The following is a 24000-nucleotide window of genomic DNA, read 5'->3' as shown; positions in this document are numbered from 1 at the left end:
TAGGAAGCAAGGAAAAGGGACAGGAATGGGTGGTTCTTAGGTGAGACAAGGGTTGGAGGTGGGAGCTGATGGAAAAGAGGGCTTCTTTGAGAAGGGTGGATAAGTCAGGTTAAAGAAGAAAATATGAAAAAGAGTGACACAATAACATACTATGAAAGCAGAGGAAAGGAGGTGGAATGAAATAGATAGAATGGAGGAAAGAGATGAAAAAATTAGGTAGGATGGCGTGAAGGAGGATGAGGAGGAAGAGGAGGAAGAGGAGGAGAACTGTGGGTAGCTGTAATTTATGACTCTGTGTTCCCACGAGGTTACCACTGCGCCCAAAGTCCCATCTTAATCACACTATGGTATGGCTCCTACAACTTCTTCAACAAGTTTGTGATGAGAGTTGAATGTGTTGCAAGGTAGTGCTAAGGATGCGTCCTGGACCAGAACTTTCACGCTTGTGTTTTTATCATAAACGGAGAATTTATTTTTCTGCGTAGGATGAGAGGAAATTACACTTGAGAATTTTTTTCTCTCATTCTGTCATACTTTTTTTTCTTCGTACAGTAGGGACAGTTGCGCTTGGATATGGCTTTTACATTTGTCTGTAATATCTGAGGCAATATTCATGAGTTGAGAGGGATGATATTCTAGGTGGTTTGAATATTCATGTAACAATGTTCTTGAAGTGAAGAGGGTGTGATATTTTAGGTTGTTTGAATAGCCATGTTATTGGCTAGTAACATGAATGATATTCAAAAGATGTTGATAACAAAGTTCATTCGTTTCTTAACGTTACGTCTAAGAAAATCTATCATTCTTTTAAACTAACTGAATGTAAGGCTTCCCTTTGGGTCTCAGTAACATTATAGTGGTTCTGACGCGAAACATCAACCATAGCCATCAGTTAAGAACTAAACCTGATCCCCAGTGGTTCTACTTAGTTGTACAGAACTAGTTTCAGGTATCCAGAGTAACAACAATGAGGCTAGAATTACTCCTAAGGGCTAAAAACATAGAAGAGATCACGTCTCAGTTCATGATTATAGCCACGACCTCCGGATATATAAAAGGAGTCCAGAACTACACCTTAGAGTCTCAAGCTACAACCAAAAGCTCAGAACTTCAAAAACGAGTCTCAAATTATACCCAAAAGTCTATACCCGTGTCCACAACTACCACTAGCAGCTCTAAACTATACCCTGGAGCTCACAACTACGCCAATGTACCCACAGCCGTATGTGAAAGTCCTCAAATACATCTTTAAGCTTAAAACTTCGTCGATGAACTCAGAAATACATCAAGCTGAAAAAACTGTGTTAAAATCCCGGTCTACACTCATAGATTAATGAAAGTTTCCAGATTTGCATCCAGGAGTATAAGATAACACAGGGAATCCAGACTTATGTAAAGCAATCCAGAACTATAGAATTAAGAGCTATAACCCTGGAACCTGGAACTTTAGCCAAGAGTACAGTACTACATATAAGGTTTCCAGACTTATATCCAGGGATCCAGACCTATGGAATTAAGATCTATAACCCTGGAACTTTAGAGTTTTAGAGCTTCAGCCAAGTGTACAGCACTCGTGTAGAATTCAGAAATGCTTTTAGGAATACAGAAATCCTTGGATCTAAGTGAAGTGAGAAGACATTACGGTGCATTTCCCTTAATCATTTAAGCATTGAAGATCATGTTTATCATGTTCTTCTATCATAACTGGCAAATTACATAATCTCGTAAAAAGCACCGTATATCCTTAAAAGTAGTCTCAGTGATACAGAAATAAATCATACCGCTGATTCATTAATAAGATCCACTTAATATGTCTGTATGAAGATATAGTAATCAGTATAATGAGCAATATAAACATTTTATCCTATCCACAGTCAAGATGATCTGTGTACGCAAAAAAGAGACTTGCATATGTTATGATCATATATCTCCTATTTATGATGCAGCTGGGCAATAAACAGAGAGAGTTCTTGAGACAGTCAAGAATATTTTATGTCAAAAGTTTCAGTCCATTACGGAAACATGCCCAGAGCATACCAAGAAAAAATACTAAAGTCAATTACACTTATAACACACTCAAATCATGCCCCTTCCATCGCCATTAAAGTGCGTTGATACATACACAACACAACCCGTAATCAACACACATTCCTCTCTCTCTCTCTCTCTCTCTCTCTCTCTCTCTCTCTCTCTCTCTCTCTCTCTCTCTCTCTCTCTCTCTCTCTCTCTCTCTCTCTCTCTCTCTCTCTCTCTAGTGAGGAAGGCCGGCTCCCTCTTGCCCAATGAATCACTCTATTTTCCTTAATTGTGGCATCAGGGCCTGAGCAAGATGTAATCTCTCTCTCTCTCTCTCTCTCTCTCTCTCTCTCTCTCTCTCTCTCTCTCTCTCTCTCTCTCTCTCTCTCTCTCTCTCTCTCTCTCTCTCTCTCTCTCTCTCTCTCTCTCTCTCTCTCTCTCTCTCTCTCTCTCTCTCTCTCTCTCTCTCTCTCTCTCTCTCTCTCTCTCTCTCTCTCTCTCTCTCTCTCTCTCTCTCTCTCTCTCTCTCTCTCTCTCTCCATACAGGCCTACGGAGAGCTTACTTCCTAAGGCCTCATTATTGATATCTTTAGCTGCCTCCTAGCAGGAGTATCCTCTTTGTGTGGTAAGCATCAAAATGTCTTCATCAAGGTGGAGCCCGAGGTTAGCTGGGATGATTTGTGGGGTGGGGGGAGTGTCCGTCTCTTTGTCTTTTCTCTTCAGTACTTAATGTTGTCAAGATTTATGCTATTCCAGGCACAAGGAGAGAAGAGCTGGTAATGGCGGTGTCTCCCGCTGTGAGATGTTTCATTTTCCCCATAAGATACTGTTTGGGGAAACGTGAGAAACCTCTTGATTTTATATGTATATATATGTATATATATATATATATATATATATATATATATATATATATATATATATATATATATATATATATATATATATATATATATATATATATATATATATATATATATATATATATATATATATATATATATATATATATATATATATATATATATATATATATATATATGTATATATATATATATATACATATATATATATATATATATATATATATATATATATATATATATATATATATATATATATATATATATATATATATATATATATATATATATATATATATATATATATATATATATATATATATATATATATATATATATATATATGTGTGTGTATATGTGTGTGGTGTGTGTGTGTGTGTGTGTGTGTGTGTGTGTGTGTGTGTGTGTGTGTGTGTGTGTGTGTGTGAATTTGCATGCAGACATAATTTACACGTCTTCGGTAAGATTTTCAAGATATATAAAAAAGATTATATTATTTTTTTGTATCATCAGTGGAAATGGCAAGTGTCAGCTAAGTTCATATCAGTAAGTTAAAAGATTGAATTCCATAACATGATCCAGAATTGTTAATCATAAAGTAATCGATGTATATTTTCATCACCATTTCCTGTAATTTTTCGAAAAGCCTTGTACCAAATAATGTTTTAGATTTATTTCCGTAAACTTTACTGCAACCGATGATAGACAAATGCCTATCAATCAAAGTATTGATCAGGTTACCATTTTCGTTCCTAATCTCTCTCTCTCTCTCTCTCTCTCTCTCTCTCTCTCTCTCTCTCTCTCTCTCTCTCTCTCTCTCTCTCTCTCTCTCTCTCTCTCTCTACAAGACATACCCACTCACGTCACTTTTGCTCCAGATCCATTACATAACAATATGTCACAATCATTTACCTCTGAAATGATAAACTCTTCAAAATCATCTATCATCATAAGTGTCACCCAGATAATTACTTCACTACTAAAGAAAGAACAAAATGAACTAGACTACATTATTTTCAAGTGTCAGGAGATGATGTTGATGATTTAAGGTCAAGTGAATTCAAAATACAACACATGCATTTTTGAGCATTTATCACGATTATCGTATTTCTGGTACGTTGTGTCTCCTGAATTCTTCCTTCAAGCTCACTTAAAATTAAACAAAATCCATTTTTTTTCTATCAAAAGGCATGATAAAGAATTAGAACTAAATTTTATAAAACGTTTTCGAAGTCAAAAGATGTAGTTCAGGTACAGTGGCCGCGTAGATATCACAGAGCACTGTAATTACGTACTGCTTTTTTGAATCTTAAGAAGCGGTCTTTTACTTTTTTTGATATACCCAAGGCAATGTGCAGGTGACCTGGCACAGAGAAGTATGGTAAACTAGCGGTGATGTTATAGAGAGAATAACTGATGGGACTTTGTGTATGATGCTTGGTCAAAAGGCCTAGATAACTGGGTTAATCTGAAAAATTCCGGGCGCTAAGGTGATTTCAATGCAGCAAAAATAGTGATCTTTGACTCTCCTGGGCATCAGGGAAAGACCTGCATATATCTTTTTATAATTCACATGTATATATGTATATATGTACATATATATACATATATATATGTATATATATATATATATATATATATATATATATATATATATATATATATATATATATATATATATATATATATATATATATATATATATATATATATATATATATATATATATATATATATATATATATGGAGAAGATCACAATTTTGCGCGTGATCATTTCCCCCGTGGACTCCTAGGAATATATATATATATATATATATATATATATATATATATATATATATATATATATATATATATATATATATATATATATATATATATATATATATATATATTCTACCACGTATCTCTCTCTAATTCAGGCAGTAATCTGATCAGGTCGCAGTACATGTGTTTAGCAAAGAACGAAATGAGGACACAATATCTTTCTTCACCTTAAGACCCTAACTGCCATGTTTGACGCATGGGTTCTGTAGTATCTAATGGCACAGTTTCATTACAGTACCTGCACAAAAGGACATAGGGAACCTTATTAAAGGAAATGCCCTGACTCTTCCTCACCTACAGTAAACCAAAAAACCAATGGCTTTGAAATTAAGTCCATCTATCGGAGGTAATTTGGCATACAATCCTCTTCGTTTCTTCGTCTCTGAAACTCCCTCTTGTATCAAAATGCAGAGCAAATAGAGATATATTGAATAGCGTGTGCTGTTGATTATCACTCATTATCACCTCTACCCTTAATATATCACCGAAGATGAGCAGTGATTGCAAAGGTTAAAGGTGAGTAACCTTTCCTGTACTCATATTGGCCCAGTTCTATGAAAGTTTGATATACAGTACCTTAATGCAGAATCTTCTTCCTGCATACAGATGATTTTCAAAGAGACGGCCATGACATATTCCAAAAGAAAAATTAATTGTATTAGGTACAATGCGATATGAAGATATGACTGAGACACGTACTGAGTCATCATTTTCATTAAAGTTTTTACAAGTATTGCTATTAACAGAGTGGTATCTCATTGATATCATTGTCCTTAACGATGACATTGATAATATTGATGTCGTTATCATTGCTATTATCATTAACATTATAGTCACTATCATTGTCATTATTATCAAGATTATCATTATATCATCATCATCATCATCATCATCATCATCATCATCATAATAGTAATAATGATAATAATAACAATGATAAAGATAATAATATTAATAATGATAATAATAATGAGAATAATGATTATTATAATTATCATTATTATTATCATTATTATTGTAATCATTATTGTTATTGATATTATAATCATTATTATCATTATTATTATCTTATCATTATTATCATTATCATTATCATTATTATTACTACTACCTCTGCTCTCATATTTACTTGAATAAATGATGTGATTCTGTGTGATAACAGGAGCTTAATCTCCTTCACATCATACAAGCAACGTCTGCATCACGCTGCTTACATAACACTGGCACTCTACTCTGTATTCACGACAGACATCATTCGCACACACACACACACACACACACACACACACACACACACACACACAAACATACAAATAGCAATCTACCCTAAACAGCAAAACACTTCAATACACTTCATTACATTTCAGCTTCAGACACCATATACTGGAAAAGATTATATGTAATGAGAGACAGGAATAATACCTCCATAATCACGTCGTATATCAACTTATTTGACGATAAGCTAAGGGGAAACAGGTCATACAGTGTTTTGTTCAGATGAAAATGTTCCATCATTTCTTAGTGCAATTTCAGACGGGCGAAATCCTTTCCTTCCAGATCCCCCTTCTCCCTAGCTTTTTGCTTCTGCCATCCTTGACAGAGGTTGCCAAGACGTCTTGTAAGGTGGAGATCAATGGCGTCTGTCCAGCTTCTCGTTGCCATGGTTACTGCACCCGAGTATCGACAGGTTTGGGAGAGTCGATCAAAGCTTGATGAAGTGACGCAATATCTTATGCATATTGAGCGATTACTTTCGAGGGGGTTGAAGTAAAAATTCAGCTGCTTGCGTGGCCATATTATAACTAACATAAGTAGCATATATATATATATATATATATATATATATATATATATATATATATATATATATATATATATATATATATATATATATATATATACATATATATTCGAATTTTCTTATATGTTTCTGTATGTATACACAAACCAGGTACATTGTTCTGAGGAGAAAACTACCACCTTATTCACTTTTGAAACATACGCTTTCCAGTTTACATTCCAGGGATATCCTCCAATATCCAGGCCATCATCCCTTTATACACCTTTCCTAAACCCTTTACTACGGGAACACACATCGACCGTAAGAAGGCAGACAACGGCATTCGCGAGAATATAAAGCCAAGCCTTCCACCACAGTCACCTCCTTCGAGATGGTTGTGCAGCATATGTGTTTCCTAAGCCTCCATGGTCTTTATCCAGTGAATGGCACATCTCACCTGTAATCTCTTGGTATGTGCCTTATCTCAAGGCTGTGGTATAGTCTCTTATTCCCCGTCGTCTGCGGGCCTTCACCTGCTAACTCGTCGCCTCATCTCATAATAATACGTGTCCCACCGAGATATTCGCACTTTCAGGTCGTGAAACCCAACTAGTATGTTACTTTCTTCAGCCTGGATTCCCTCAAGGGATGAAATTTCAGTTTCATCCGCAAAAAGGAGAGTGAATTATGAACCGTGATTTACAGATGATTTACAGGAGAGACTATATGTTGTTCGTCAATCGATTAATAGTATTGCTATATCGAAGAAAACTTCATTGACATAACCAGAAGTAAATGAAAATACATCACGGTGATTTTCCTTTAAGTTGACGAATTTTGTTTAGATAAAATCAGGCTTTTATAAAGCATATATATATATATACCACTTCATAATGACAATTATACTCACAGGCTCTTCGTCCAGTGCACGTGGATCCAACCAGTGCAAGAAGACTCATGGGAGGTCGAAGACTCGGAGATGGACTGACTTTAATCCACTGTTCGTACTACGTCCTGTATCCTGACCAAGTGCAGAGGACGTGCTGCTGTAGGCTATGTCCTCGACTGTGGCTTGCTCAATGTGGGCTACGACCAAGTGCCTCCCAATCTTCTGCTAACCCAAGGTACTCGTAAATGGACTCGAAGTGGAACCGAGGTCATTTGTATTAGTATGCTCAAAACACATACACACTTACGCACTTACGTACACACACACACACACACACACACACACACACACACACACACACACACACACACACACACACACACAGAAACGCACACATACATTAAAACAGACAGACACACACACACACACACACACACACACACACACACACACACACACACACACACACACACACACAGAAACGCACACATACATTAAAACAGACACACACACACACACACACACACACACACACACACACACACACACACACACACACACGAGGCTGACAGGAACAAAGCACAACATACATAGGGCCCCGGCTCACACACACACACACACACGGTGCCACCTTCGACGGTGACACATTACCCTTGACATGTCGTGCAAATTGAAAGCCCCAGCATCTGCCACCTAATAATTAGGTAGGTATTTTTTCTGGAGATTTTTCTCCCCTTTCCTTTATACAACCAAAGTTAGCCTTGTGTGTCTGTGTGTGTGTGTGTGTGTGTGTGTGTGTGTGTGTGTGTGTGTATGTCTGTCTGTATTTTTATTGCATCCTATCTTACCCTTCATCTCTCTCTCTCTCTCTCTCTCTCTCTCTCTCTCTCTCTCTCTCTCTCTCTCTCTCTCTCTCTCTCTCTCTCTCTCTGCAGTGGCACGTTGCCTTCCCTACCACCTCATTGCCAAGCCGGCTCACCCCAGCCAGGAACTCCCTCATCACCTAATGTACAAAAACCAGACTTCGAGAGAGATGACCGCTTTATCTCCCACCATTTGTTAGTTCCATGGCTAAGGAGTGGCCTATGAGTGGCCTGCACTCTGGTGAAGGAGTGCCAGAGGCTTCCTCAATGGAAGAGTGCCATTGGGTATCCGGCGCTCCAGCAAAGAAAGGGTAACGGAGTATCCGGTGCTCATTTACATTATCAAAATAGAGACGGCTGGTCAGAGGTCAAGATACGGAACAGGAGAGCCATTGTAATTATATATATATATATATATATATATATATATATATATATATATATATATATATATATATATATATATATATATATATATATATATATATATATATATATATATATATATATATATATACATATATATATATATATATATATATATATATATATATATATATATATATATATATATATATATATATATATATATATATATATATATATATATATATATATATATATATATATATGCAAAATAGAAACGCACATACACACACACTCATGCTCACGCACACACACACACACACACACACACACACATGCATAGGGTAAAACCCTATTAGAGAGGTCTTGGGCCAACCATTATTGAGAGGATAACGTTATAAATTAGAATGCACGCTAGGGAAAACATTCCGTTTGTATTTCTTTATTGGGTAAATTGGAATTTCATATCAGAGAGATCATTCCGGGCAGCCATTAATCTGGCGAGCACCGAGCGGGTCACACTTGATTGGTTGATAGTGATTTATGGGTTGACCAATTAGATTGTTTGTCGCGTCGGTGGGAGGGGCTAAACGAAGGGGCCAGAGAGAGAGAAATTTTGTATGTTTCACAGAATATATATATATATATATATATGTATATATATATATATATATATATATATATATATATATATATATATATATATATATATATATATATATATATATATATATATATATAAATATATATATATTCAAATGATTATATACATATACATACAGAGAGATAGATAGATGTATAATGCATATGAGAGTGTGTATGATTATCAAACAACTGTGGAGAAATTTGGGAAGCATATCTATGAAAGCCACCATCTGTCATTTAGCACCAAGGATTGTCAACACGAACAGTGAGACACGTCACGCCAGACCACCTCCTGCTCCCCACACAGTTCTCTCCCCATCATAAGTGAACCTTCCCCTCCCCCTTTCACCCCGTGAACCCCCTACACCTCACCCCACACTAATATGGCCACCCAGATTACATCAGAAGCTCTGGAGGGTGACTGGTTCTCCTGATTTGCAATTTAGATAGTATTTGACGGCGTCCGAAATCGTCTACAAAGAAAGGGAGAGAATTTTGGAATTCCCTTTTCGCTCCTTGTGTGGCCTTCAGATGCACACACACACACACACACACATATATATATATATATATATATATATATATATATATATATATATATATATATATATATATATATATATATATATATATATATATATATATATATATATAGATAATATATATATATATATATATATATATATATATATATATATATATATATATATATATATATATATATATATATATATATATATATATATATATATATATATATATATATATATATATATATATATATATATATATATATATATATATATATATAATATATACATATATATATATATGCATTCAGTGATAGATCTATATCTTTTGTGTGAGAGTAGACAGGGGGAAGGGAGTTGAGGGAGCTGAGTAGACAGAGGATGATGTATTCCACATCATATCGGAAGAATTAGGTGATTGATGAATGGAATATATTTTCTCCCTCACATCCATCAAAATGGATCATCAACCTAGGCCCAGCCTCGTAGTTCGTAAACTAGTTTCCTAAGAAGCAATTATACGTATTAGAAAGCAAGAATATGTAGCATATAAGCTATATATGTACAAGCAAAGAGAGAAATATTTACAGGTAAAGTAAGTACTTCAGTCTCTCTGCCTTTCTCGTGTTTATGATGTAGTCTGGAGTCCTGCGTAAGATGGGAGGATCGTCATTGCAAAGTCATCTTCTTTCCTGGTCATTCCTCATATTCAAATGAGTTGGGGGGTTCGTCCGCCAGCATTTCCATTTTTTGTGGAACCCTCCTTTTTTTTTATCTCTCTGTTTTTCATTTCTTGATATTTCCATACCTTTTCTATCTCTTGTCTGTTTGTTGGCTCGACTGTCTGTAGCTGTGGATATGATTTCTCGATCTTTTTTTTTTTCCATGTGTACTATTGATTATCAGGTTATTCTTTTGAGTGTACCACATTTCCTCTCTCTCTCTCTCTCTCTCTCTCTCTCTCTCTCTCTCTCTCTCTCTCTCTCTCTCTCTCTCTCTCTCTCTCTCTCTCTCTCTCTCTCTCTCTCTCTCCACCCATTTATCTATTTATCCATCTATCTATCTATCTATCTATACATCTACCTATCTGCATATCTACTCATCCATCTATGCATCCACGTATCTATCATTCCACTTTCCCATCCTTACTTGCATATATAACTTTCACCTCTGTATAACATCTCCTGCCAGTCTACCCACGTCTTAGGACCCGTTCTACCTATGTCTCCTTGTCCTCCCCTTATCTCCCTGCGACCAATGCTTTCTCAGCCTCAGAGGACCACGAGCGTCACCCAAGTCATTACCATATTGATAAGAGGACAGAGTGTGGGTGCATTTGCATGGCATCTAAGAGTCTGGTCTTCATCTGTCTCCTTCGTTTTCTCCTCGTGAGAGAAGGGACAAAAGAAATGACAATTTTTTGGCTTTAATCTCTACAGAGTCATGAATACTTAATGAGCCTTCCTAATGATAGGATATCCTTATCTGCTTCCTTGATGAAGTGCTTTTAGTCTAAAAGGAATTTCATTGTTTTTTTCATACTGGAGGCCATCTTTTCTTTTTAAGCGATTATTCAATTTTGATCCGATGTTTATTTTCTTTGATTGTAGACAGTGACGAAGAAATTTTTTTTCTATCTCTTCAATTCCTGCAAAGTTATGCTTTGATGGTGAATGAAATGAATCGTTGTCTTTTATCACTGTTTCTTTTTTACATCTTGTCTTCATTTCATTTCTTCTATCAATCATCTTATTTCTCTTTATTTTGTGCTTCTCTCAGTCATCTCTCAACCACCACTTGCATGACATATCTATTCGTTCTTTGTAACCAACATCGAATCTTTGTCATCTACCTATGTTCTTTGCGACTTCCATATATGAAGAATTGTTGAATCTTCCCTTATCATATCTTTACATTGTTTCATCCACCTTTTCCTTTATAAAACTTTTCTATTAAATCTCCCACATCCTAGTATTTCTCCTTCTGGTCCCTATCCTCCCATATCTTCTTTCCCTGTTCCTATCTCCCTTATTTCCGCCTTTCCATCCTTTCTTCTTTGTCTTTCTTCTTCTCTTACTCCTTTTCTCATGCTTCCTCACTTCATTCCCAGATATGGTTTTCTCCCTTTTATCCTGGCAGCCTCTCTCTCGCCCCCTTTTCAATTTTCATCAAGTTCTCTCTCAGTGCTCCCCTTACCTCTCTTCGTTTCCTCCATCTCCCCTTTTCGAACTGTCTTTATCGGATTTTCTTCCCTTATCTCTCTCATCTTCATCCTCGACCTGTTTCTGTTTGATATTCGTCTCTTACTTACTCTTTCCTCTTTGTGTCTCCTCCTTCGCCCCCTTTTCCCCCTGTCCTTATCAGATTGTTCCCTCTTTACCCCTTCTTTCCTCTCTTCGTCTCCCCCGTCACCCCTTGTCCAGAGCTTAAGGGGGGATTAAACCTCCCCCTCTATCCTTCTGCATGGAGATTAGTTCTCGAGCTGCACGCTGGGCTACATATGCCCCGTCTGGGGGGGGGGACGAAGAGGATGGAATCTCTGGGGAGGAGGTTGTGGGTTTAGTCTTGGGAATATATGTTGTGGGAGAGACTCCGAGGTAGCTGGTGTGGCTCGAGGGTTCTGTAAGTGTATATTTTGGGAAGCTGCTGGGAAGCAACAAACACACACACACACACACACACACACACACACGCACACACACACACACACACACACACACACACACATGCATACATATATATATATATATATATATATATATATATATATATATATATATATATATTTTGATTGGTTGATTGATTGATTGATTTGGCTCACGTATTTGTCACTGACACGAAGATGGGAGGATAGAGACATAGGTCGTTGTTCATTGGTCAGGATTTTACCACATTAAAGAAAATCAAAGTGAAAGTAAACTACCTTCTTAACTTCACATACCATTCCCATACCTTTGACGGAAATCCTATTTTGTTATTCACTATCACTGGTGTTCATTTTACTTCATAATTCCTTTATATTCTTCCTATTTTCTTCTATACTCCATTATTTTCCTTTTTCTCTCCTTCCTTCCCCAGTCTGCATCTCTTCCTTCAGTTCCCCTCTATATATCTAGACATCCTGCTTCCAGCTGCTCATTTGTAACCTTCTGGTCCCCTCTTTTCTCTTTCCTCCCCCTCAACCTCTCTCCTCCATGCCCCTTTTACCAACCCCTCCCTTCCTTCCCCTCCCTCACTCTCTCTCTCTCTCCCCCCCCTTTCCCTTCCCCTTTTGTAGACACAGGAGGGGAAGGGGAAGTTTTTGCACCAACCCTCCCGCTGTGTCAATTTCTGAAACAGCTTTTTATTCATGCATTTTTTCCCTTCTTCCTTCATCTTTATTTTTCCTATACTTATTCATTTCTCTCATGTAATCTTTCTTTCACGGGTCCTACCAATTCGAGACCTTTTTCTTTTCGTTTTCCTTCAGTGTCTTTGAGACTCATTTTTTCTTTATTGAAAGAAGTGTATTTTTCTTACTCCGGCTTCTTTGTCATTCTGTCTCTTTGTCTGTTTGTCCCTCGCTGTCTGACAGACTGCATCATTCTTTACTCTCTCTCTCTCTCTCTCTCTCTCTCTCTCTCTCTCTCTCTCTCTCTCTCTCTCTCTCTCTCTCTCTCTTAGCAAGGCACCCCACACCCATTTCCTTTGAACTCACCTATTGCATCTATAAAATATTCATCTAATCCTATCTATTGTCTACAAGATTCATTAAGTATTCTTCAAACACAACTAAAATAATTGTCCCATTCTCGCAAAACGTCGAGAGACATGAGAATTTCCTGAGCATTTTCACAACGCGTTTAATCTATCTTTTTTTCATACATCCGCTCTTCTTTATTCCGTCTCCTCTGGCGTGCCCCTCGGTCGAGAGACTTCCCCTCTCTATATCCCCTCTCACCCTGTGTCTGTCCTAGGCCCTCCTCTCTCTCTCTCTCTCTCTCTCTCTCTCTCTCTCTCTCTCTCTCTCTCTCTCTCTCTCTCTCTCTCTCTCTCTCTCTCTCTCTCTCTCCCCTCTGTCGTCCGCCCGCCCTCGTTTCCTCTGTGTGAGGGGAGAAAACTGACTGTTCTGCTCCACCAGGGGTTGGGCCAGGCAGGCAGGCGGGCGGGTGGTTCTCTCCTCCTCCCCTGCTCCCTTCCCATTCTCCTTCATGCTCCAACTGTCGGGGGAATTTGTTGTTCCAAGACTATATAGTATGTATGTGTGTGTGTGTGTGTGTGTGTGTGTGTGTGTGTGTGTGTGTGTGTGTGTGTGTGAGTAGGGAAAGGGAGGGCGAGTAGGGATGGTGGGAGGAGTTGCACATTTTAGAACGTGGGGAGAAAGTACAGGAGGGATGGAGGGATAGAAAGAAGAGGGAGGCTGTGGTATAGGGAGATGGCTATGTGGGTTGAGAATTATCGGATGTAATAATGTATATTTATATATATATATATATATATATATATATATATATATATATATATATATATATATATATATATATATATATATATATATATATATATATATATATATATATATATATATATATATATATATATATATATATATATATATATATATATATATATATATATATATATATATATGTACAGAAGGTAAATGATACCCCAAAGAGATATTCCATAACTGCATTCTCAAAAACAATTAGGAATATCTTTCTTTAAGAAAGAGCCACAGATAGGTCTACCACCTGGTCCGTGTTCAAACCTCTGAAGCGAAAGCGACTGAATTCGACTCTCCACAGACACAGAGCACTCAGTGTACGTGGGGGGCGTTGAAAGCACGCTGGGCTAACAAAGCCCCAATGGATGACCCTTCTGAGAACTCGTGGTTCATCCCCGTCTCATGAATGTTTCCCCACGGGTCTTGGAGTCCTGGGATCCGTCTAAGACGAGGTTCTTTGTTTAGGGGAGTGGGCTTAGGGTCCCAGCTGAGCTGGGGGTTCTCCGTACCCTCAAGCTTGGACCCAAGGCATTTTTTCTTTTTTGCCTTCTTTTTTCAACGGGGAAATTTACTAAAAGCAAACATTACATAGTCCTTTCGTAAATGTTGGTCTTCTGAAGAATTTGCAAGTTAGACTTGAGTACTGTCTTCTATATCAGAGACAAAGCTGTTTTTAGGATGATAGAGAAGGATAAGTCTTTTCTATATATATATATATCTTGTTCGTTTTATTTTCTTTTCTTTTACGACCAATGACAATAAAGATCCCATGTTTGTGAAGATGTTATACAGACTCCTCTTGTATTGGACATTAATGATTACTAGAGAGGACACTCCTTCGTCCACTTTGTCTTTCTTGTGTTTGGTGATGCTAAGTTAAATTGTGGTGAAGTTCTGATCACACAACACACAGCAACAGAACACTTTTATGACCTATGGTCCCAGCCAGTTGACGTGGCCAGCTTCCTGAGTGCTGCAGGAGTCTTGTAAGGACAGGAAGGGAGCACTGGGCTAGGAAGTAAGTAAGTAAGTAAGTAAGTACAGCCTTCGTATCTTATCAAATCAAGAGTAAGATAAACTACTCCCCTCTCTCTCTCTCTCTCTCTCTCTCTCTCTCTCTCTCTCTCTCTCTCTCTCTCTCTCTCTCTCTCTCTCTCTCTCTCTCTCTCTCTCTCTCTCTCTCTCTCTCTCTCTCTTTTCCACTCCTCCGCCCAATCCTTCACTCGCTTGTACCTCCTCACCAAGTCTCCTCCCGCTTGCCGATATTTCCCCATTCACCAGATGTCATCATTATCTATCACTTTTTTACCCCCATCAAAACACGCTCAGCCCTTGAGGGGCCCCCCCCGTTTTACTCACTCACTGCCAGCAGAGGGCAGAGTTTTCCCTCTTGGCATCTCCTGTTACGTTCAGATTTTCTCCTTCTTATGACCTTCCTCCACATTTCTTCGTGCTGGCATCTCCCTCTACGTCCAGACTTTTTCGTTCTTATTCTTTGTTTTATTGGGGGTATCTTTGATTACATTCAGACTCCCTCTCGTGGCGATCCTTGTCATTCCTATTGTTTGGTATCTTCTATTACGTTCAGACGTTTTCCTCTTCATGGCGTTCCTTCTCGTTCTTCCTTCTGGAGTTCCTGTTACGTTCAGACTTTTCCTCGCGTTTCCTTCTCCTTCTTGGCTCCAGCATCTCCCAACGTCCAGACCCGACTATCTAGAGTCTCCCCTCCATCCTAATCCTTTATATTAATTACCTATGTCCCCTATCCTCTTTTCCTTCCCTATCCCATCCCTCCCTTTCCTTCTATCCTCTTTTCTTTTCACAGGTCTGATTCTTCTATCCGAGAATTTTAAGCGCTCGTGCCTGACTATCCATAATACCTCTCCTCCTCGCCACCTCCTCTCTTCTCTACCAATTCCGATCCTCACTTATCTTCGCCTATCCATCTTCTCCTTCCAATGGAGAGTAAACATAATCTTCCAGGTCATCTAAAGGTCAGATATGACTCTCTGTTTGAACGTCTCTTTCTCATAACCTCTTCTCTTAACCTCCCATCTATCTCTTTAACTATATGAATCCCCTATCCCCCTCCCTCTTCTCCCCTTCCTCCTACCTATAGGGGAGAAGAAAGGGGAAATGTCGACTCACCCCATCGACTGGGAGGGAGTCTATGAGAAGCCAGGATAGCGGTGTGGTGTGACGGTAGAAGAAATGGACACAACAGGGTCACTGAGAGCCAATAAGGCCTGAGGATCGGGGAAGCCGTGAAAAACACGGGGGGAATTTATCTGCGGATCTGAGAAAGATGGAGTATGCTTGCCTTCGTATTCATTTGTTTTACTTAATGTCTTGATTTCCTATATGTTTGTGTGCAGAGCCCAAGGCAAGGGAATAAGTTAGACGCAACAGAGCCCCTGGGCCTGTTTGCAATGTAATCCTAAAATTATATCGTATTATATATATATATATATATATATATATATATATATATATATATATATATATATATATATATATATATATATATATATATATATATATATATATATATATATATATATTCATAACAATGGCGAAGATGTTACTAACAACACTCTTTTGAGAACGTAGTTATTTGCATTGTTTTGGCTTGATAATTATATAATCATCTTTGAAATATTTCTTTGTCACAAGCAAAGACATTAACGACAATTACCCCTCGTCAGTAAAGATGATAAATCGTGTGTATTACAGGTACAAGTATATCTCTCGTTAGCGAAGTAATGATATTTCTTTTTCTTTAGTACTGTACGTTACTGAGGTGAGGTGAATACAATAATCCTAAATGTGTATCTGAGAAATATCGTACCTTTCTCTATAAGTAACGAACTGACTACCGTAATTTTTTTCTCCCAGTCACCAAAGCTATCGACGATATTTCTCGTCTCATGACGAATATGTGAACGAAACTCCCATTGCCTAATGAAAATGTTCTTTCACTAACAAATGTTCGGAGTATCTTCAAATAGATATACTCACGATATGTCTACTAGAAACGAGACTAACAGCGAAATTTCATGTACAATGGAGGCTTTCACGAAGATGGTGCTCTCTCTCTCTCTCTCTCTCTCTCTCTCTCTCTCTCTCTCTCTCTCTCTCTCTCTCTCTGCAGGGAACAAAGGACGCAAAGGTCTTTCTACCGTGATAACGACTTCATTAACAACGTCCTCATTCAACGTATATTGCTATAGTTTTCCTTATGAAGCTATTTCTCATCATAGCAAAGCTTCATTGCGTAGAACAATGTCATTTCCTATATTTCTATGCCTTATCATATAGAGACGGCCTGTAATATAGATACCTCACTGAATAAGAAGACGTCTTATTTCAGAGAACTTCAATAAATGACGTATACATAGTGTTCAATGTCTTACTGTAAAGAGAAATGCCTCCTCATGCAACATGATTCCTCTTTATCAATGGGGATACCTCATCACATACAGCGTTTCCTCACTGTACTGGGAAGGCTACTACATAATATAGCGCGATACCTCACTGTAAAGTGACAGTTCCTCATTATACAGCATGACTCCTCACTTTCAGGAAGTCTCATTGTCTAGAGCGAAGACGTACTGTAAAAAGGAGGATGCCATGTCTCATTACCTACCCTTATACCTTATTGTGAAATGACACTGCCTCAGTATACACCCCTCATACCTCGCTGTAAAATAACAATGCTTCACTGCAACCCCTTATACCTCATTGTAGAATGACAATGTCTCATTACAACCCCTCATACCTCATTGTAGAATGACAATGCCTCATTACAACCCCTCATACCTCACTGTAAAATGACCATGCCTCATTATATCCCATCATACCTCACTGTATAATGACCAAGCCTCATTGTAAACCCCTTGTATCTCACTATAAAATGATTGCCTCATTATAAACCCCTTATACCTCACTGTAAAATGACTGTTTCATTATATTGCACGATACTTCATTGCTAGAGGGAGCGATGCCCTCACCTCACAGCGAAAACCCACAGGAGAACGCCCCCGTAAGTACTATCGGGATCCTTTTAAGACAGACTAATGATCACACTCTGGAGGGAGGAAGATGTGTTTACAGTTCCTTATGGATTGCTATTAGAGCCCTCACCCTACCTACTCTCCTCTCCATTACCTTCTGGATCGTCGTGTTTCCCTTTAGTTTCTCTCCCTCTCTCTCTCTCTCTCTTATATCTCCCCATTACCACCTCCCACTACCATTTCGCCTCTTATTCTGTCCATTTTGATGGGTTTTCTTCCACTCAGCTTCGTCCTTAAAGCCTGTGTTGTCTGTCTTCCCCAGCTCAACCTCCTCACCATCATCCTTCCATTAAAACAGACTTTTCTTTTCCCACTCCTTACACTCTCCTGTTCCTTCACTCTCCATTCCAATGCTGCTAGATCATACTCTTCTGTCCCTCCTTCCTTTTCCCACTCCTTACACTCTCCTGTTCCCTCACTCTCCATTCCAATGCTGCTGGATCTCACTCTTCTTCTCTCCCTCCTTCCTTTTCTCACATTACCAAAGTCTATGACATTGACTAGAGCCTTTTTCTTTTTTACCCAAATCAAAAATGCGATTAAGATCTGCCAGCATCGTCACTTCCATACTACCATACACCAAATGAACTCCCATACCCATCTCTTCCTTTCTTTTTCTTTTATATCTCTCTTTTTCTCTTTCTCTCTGTCTTATATTTCCAATAGTGTCAAAGTTTCTTTCTCCCTCTCTCTCCTCACTCTATCAAAAGTATGCTTTTTCCAATTATTCTTTTCTCTTACCATCTTCGTCTCCAATTCTAAGATTTTCTAAGTTTCACTTCATCTTCATTTTTTCCTCTTCACACTCCCTTTTAAGGAGAACTCTACATCTCCGCCCCTACTTTGCTAGATGCCCTTGTCCAAAACCTTACCAACCTCCCTCTATACAAGACAGACACCCCTCACTCTTTCCTTCTCCATCCTCCTAGCTTCCCTCTTATTCTACCTCCTTCTCTTATCCCCATTCCTCTTCCCTGAACCCTGTCACACCAAAGGCCCTCCCTCCCTTCTTCCTCCCGTTCCCTTTAAGGCTCCTCCTCCCTCTCCTTCCTCCGCAAGAAACGTGACTTATAAATGTCACTCTATAAGAATGGCACGTTGCTAAATCATTTCCATTTTTCTGACCATCGACACCTCCTGGTTCAACATTTCGGCTCTATATCCTTCGAAGTAGTTGGACGAGGAGAGAGAGAGAGAGAGAGAGAGAGAGAGAGAGAGAGAGAGAAGAGGGGAGGGGAAGAAAAAAAGAATGGGTGGCGCCCCATTATGATTTTTCACTCCCAGACGTATCTCTACTCAACTCCGAATCAATTTTCAACTCTAAGATCAATCTAGTGGGGAGCGTTGGCACCACACGGCCCCTACCACCCTCTAACCACCATCTCTCTCTCTCTCTCTCTCTCTATCTCTCTCTCTCTCTCTCTCTCTCTCTCTCTCTCTCTCTCTCTCTCTCTCTCTCTCTCTCTCTCTCTCTCTCTCTCCCCCAATACCGAGGCCCAGAGTAAGGCAATTGTCATTAACCAACTGTATTCTTAGAAGATGGTCATGTTTCTGTCGCTATTCACCACACGAGCTGCCTTCATCTACATCGTATCTTACCATCTAATCACAAAGTAGAACAATCAATGGCTTTATCCCGTGGATAAAAGCGGTTGTCATTTCTTATTTTCTTTTATAAAGGGGGGCGGGCAAAAAAAAAAGAGAGAGAAAATGAATGAAACTTATCAAAGAGAAAGTGTAAGTGCTGGAAGAGCGTCCCTGTGTCAGTAAATAATTCGCACGATTCTTTACGAAGGGAAAATATTTTCGTAATTCCCGACGTTTCCTTTCAATAAGAGCCCGCCTGAAATATCAGCTTGTCAGGATATTTTTCCACCGAGAAAATTTCAATAATACGTCGCCATTTTGAACCGTCGAACGCAAGACTTCCTAGCGATAAGGCTTATATTTCATAGCATAACCCACCCCTCCTCCTCCTCCTTCTCCTAGCGTCTCTCTCTCTCTCTCTCTCTCTCTCTCTCTCTCTCTCTCTCTCTCTCTCTCTCTCTCTCTCTCTCTCTCTCTCTCTCTCTCTCTCTCTCTCTCTCTCTCTCTCTCTCTCTCTCTCATTTCATATAGTCATCGTCGCTCTGATAGAACACAGTGCAATGATATGTAGAGTATCTGCAGCACCTATATATCTACTTATCTATCTATCTATCTATCTATCTATATTTATCTATCTATCTATATATATATATATATATATATATATATATATATATATATATATATATATATATATATATATATATATATATATATATATATATATATATATATATATATATATATATGTAAATTTATATATATATATATATATATATATATATATATATATATATATATATATATATATATATATATATATATATATATATATATATATATATATATATATATATATATATATATATATATATATATATATATATATAATCATAAACGCAAGAAAGAAAATCAAAGAAGATAACACAAGAACATTACCAGAGGCAAAAAAAAAAGCCACAAAAATAGCATTAGGAAGAATACCTGAAGAAGCAGCGAAGGTTGCCCTCTGATATTTAATGCTGAGGACCAACAAGTTCTCCTGTCATCGAAGTAATAACCTCTATTCATGAATTGGACGTGAGTGATACAGACTCGTAGATTATGCTTGTATAAGACCATCAAGACAACCATGATTATAATGACACGTTAAGATTTACGTAACTGATCCCTGTTAATCATTCTCTCTTTCTTCTATGCTTATGTCTGTGGTCAAGCTGTTTGGACTTACCAGTATGTGTATGATACATACATATGTATGTGCACACGGGAAAAATGCATACACAGAAGTATATGCCAGTAAAAAAGCACTAATAATCACAGGTATATACATTTACCTCCATATGTACACACGTACATGCAAACTTTAGTACCTACACACACACATACACACACACACACACACACACACACACACACACACACACACACACACACACACACATACACACACACTCTCTCTAAACACTGTTCAACACTGTCAACTTCTCATAAAAAATCAGGGATGTGGTATCCCTCTCTCTCCCTATATTCACACAATCCATTATCACCATTATTCTAAACAGAACAAAAAATTGAAATAAAAAACATTATAGATAAAAAATATGAAAAAAACTATATTAACTGCACTGCACCCAGAACTACGATAAGAATTTCAAAAGCACTTACCTTCAGAAAGCTCAATTTCTTTCGTTGTCTGCGGATCCATCTCGTTTGTAGTGTGTTTACGAAGGTCCTTGTGGTGCGAGGCATGTAGCTACTGACAAAGACAACATAATGATGGAGACATTTCTTTGAATCCAGAGGCGAAAACCAAGCAATGACTTTCTCTCTAAACCAGACTTTCTCTGTTTCTTAGAGTTCATAGCTGTTATTAAAACATGTGAGATAGTTTATCTCTCATATCGTCAAAGTAATCTTTGTATAAGGTCATCGGAGGTTGGAGAATGTAATCTCTATGGAAGTAATCCTTTTAATGCCATGTTACGTAAGTCATTCGTGACTTTCTTTAGAAAGGGCTTACATTATATACACTTATCTAAGAGCTGGTAGATGAAGTAGCTAAATATTGTAATTGACGCAATCCGAAGGAAACCTGACTTTTACTATCTCGCTAAGGGGACTGACTACCCAGTCAAACTTGACAACTTTTTCTTCTGAAAATAAGAATATTCACAAAGTGTAAAAGCCGCATATATGTGTGTGTGTGTATAATGTGAATACCAAAATTCGAGCCAGCACAACACCCACAGCCAACCACTACCCCCATCAGCACCTCGCCGACGGCGCCCAAGCCGCCGAAGTCATTCACACACACGACCTTCTCTCCTCCTCTTGGTTCCCAGGGGCTCCACGCACACAACAGATAGGGAGCTGTGCCGGGACCCCGCCTCTCATACCCTCAGAGGATTAAGACGTAAAAAGGCTTTTATATTTTTCTTACGCCCAGGGAAATAGTAAAATGAGCTGTAAATCATATGGCTATATAATCACAGGAGTTCTGTTTACAGATTTCACATTGTTTTGATAATCCCAATGTTATTGTCTCCGTAGAATAGTGGGGATGCAAACTTTGGTAGAATTAATGCGGTAAGAAATTACATTTTCAATATACAAAAAAGTTTCTCTACGTAAAAGAGTGCAATTTTCGACCTTAAGGACCTTAAGAATTGCACATCAAGTTTTACTAGTGATTGTTGTATGTATATATATATATATATATATATATATATATATATATATATATATATATATATATATATATATATATATTGAGAATGTCAATTACCACAGTTTTGTGGTATTCGACGTCCACTTCAGCGAAATATAATGACAGTCTATCCAACTCTTTAATAGCCTCAAATTCATTCGTCACATTCAGACCAATGGAAAAGAAAAAAAGAAATAAAGACCCAAATATCGTATCATTGGCCGAATCTGTTTCGTGTTCTTGACGGCTCTCCACGTAAGCCAGACACCCACAAGACAGGTCGCTCTTGAAACTCAACCCTGTGGCGGCATTTCCTTCTAGCCACCGCTGCAGCGTGTCTCCCTCCGCCTCCACCTCCGCCGCCGACTCCTCGTGTCTTGCACCGAGACTTTATTACCCAAATTGATTTAATTGGCGCACTAACGACCCATTAATTCACACCGGAGATCTTCGGCCGAAGCTGAATCACCATCCCTGTGACCTCCATCGGCAAGCGAGTCTCTGAGCCAATGAACACACTCTCTCTCTCTCTCTCTCTCTCTCTCTCTCTCTCTCTCTCTCTCTCTCTCTCTCTCTCTCTCTCTCTCTCTCTCTTCCCATTCAACGGAGTGTGGCTTAAAGCTCTGCCGTTCACCACTGCCGTGTCTACAACTCATAAATTCCCGCTTAACCCTCTTGCTAACTTATGGCTTCACCCCCGCACACACACACACACACACACACACACACATATATACTTCCAGTTATACCCGTCTTAAATGCCTGGCGCATAATGCGATATTTTCACCCCAGCTCCTCCCAAGAGCTTGCAACAGGTAGAAGGAGGAACTCAGGTTAGGGTAAGGGGGGGAAACACACTGCTACCACCACCACCGGAAGAAACTGACAAAAGTGGCATCTCTCTCTCTCTCTCTCTCTCTCTCTCTCTCTCTCTCTCTCTCTCTCTCTCTCTCTCTCTCTCTCTCTCTCTCTCCCTTTAACCCCTGGCCATAACCCGCTAAGAACAGCCATGACGAGGGACCATAAACTTTACATGATGGCTCATAAAACGCTTTCACGGTCAAGGTCGTTCTAACGCATAAACCCCCCCTCCCCCCCACACACACCCCTCTCCTTCCCCACACCAACTACCATCATCACCCCCCCCCCCTTCCCCCCCGAAATGGCCCTCTAAAATAACTCATTGACTGTTGACGATCATTTGGGTGTGATCTTTATGACTCTACTCGACAGAAATAGCTCGGTTGTTTCTGTTGGGTGGGGCAGGGGGAGGGTGTGTGTGTGTGTGTGTGTGAGAGAGAGAGAGAGAGAGAGAGAGAGAGAGAGAGAGAGAGAGAGAGAGAGAGAGAGAGAGAGAGAGTGTG

Source organism: Panulirus ornatus, chromosome 22 (genome assembly GCF_036320965.1).
Source record: "Panulirus ornatus isolate Po-2019 chromosome 22, ASM3632096v1, whole genome shotgun sequence".
Lineage (NCBI taxonomy): Eukaryota > Metazoa > Arthropoda > Malacostraca > Decapoda > Palinuridae > Panulirus > Panulirus ornatus.
Note: the sequence above shows the minus strand (reverse complement) of the source record.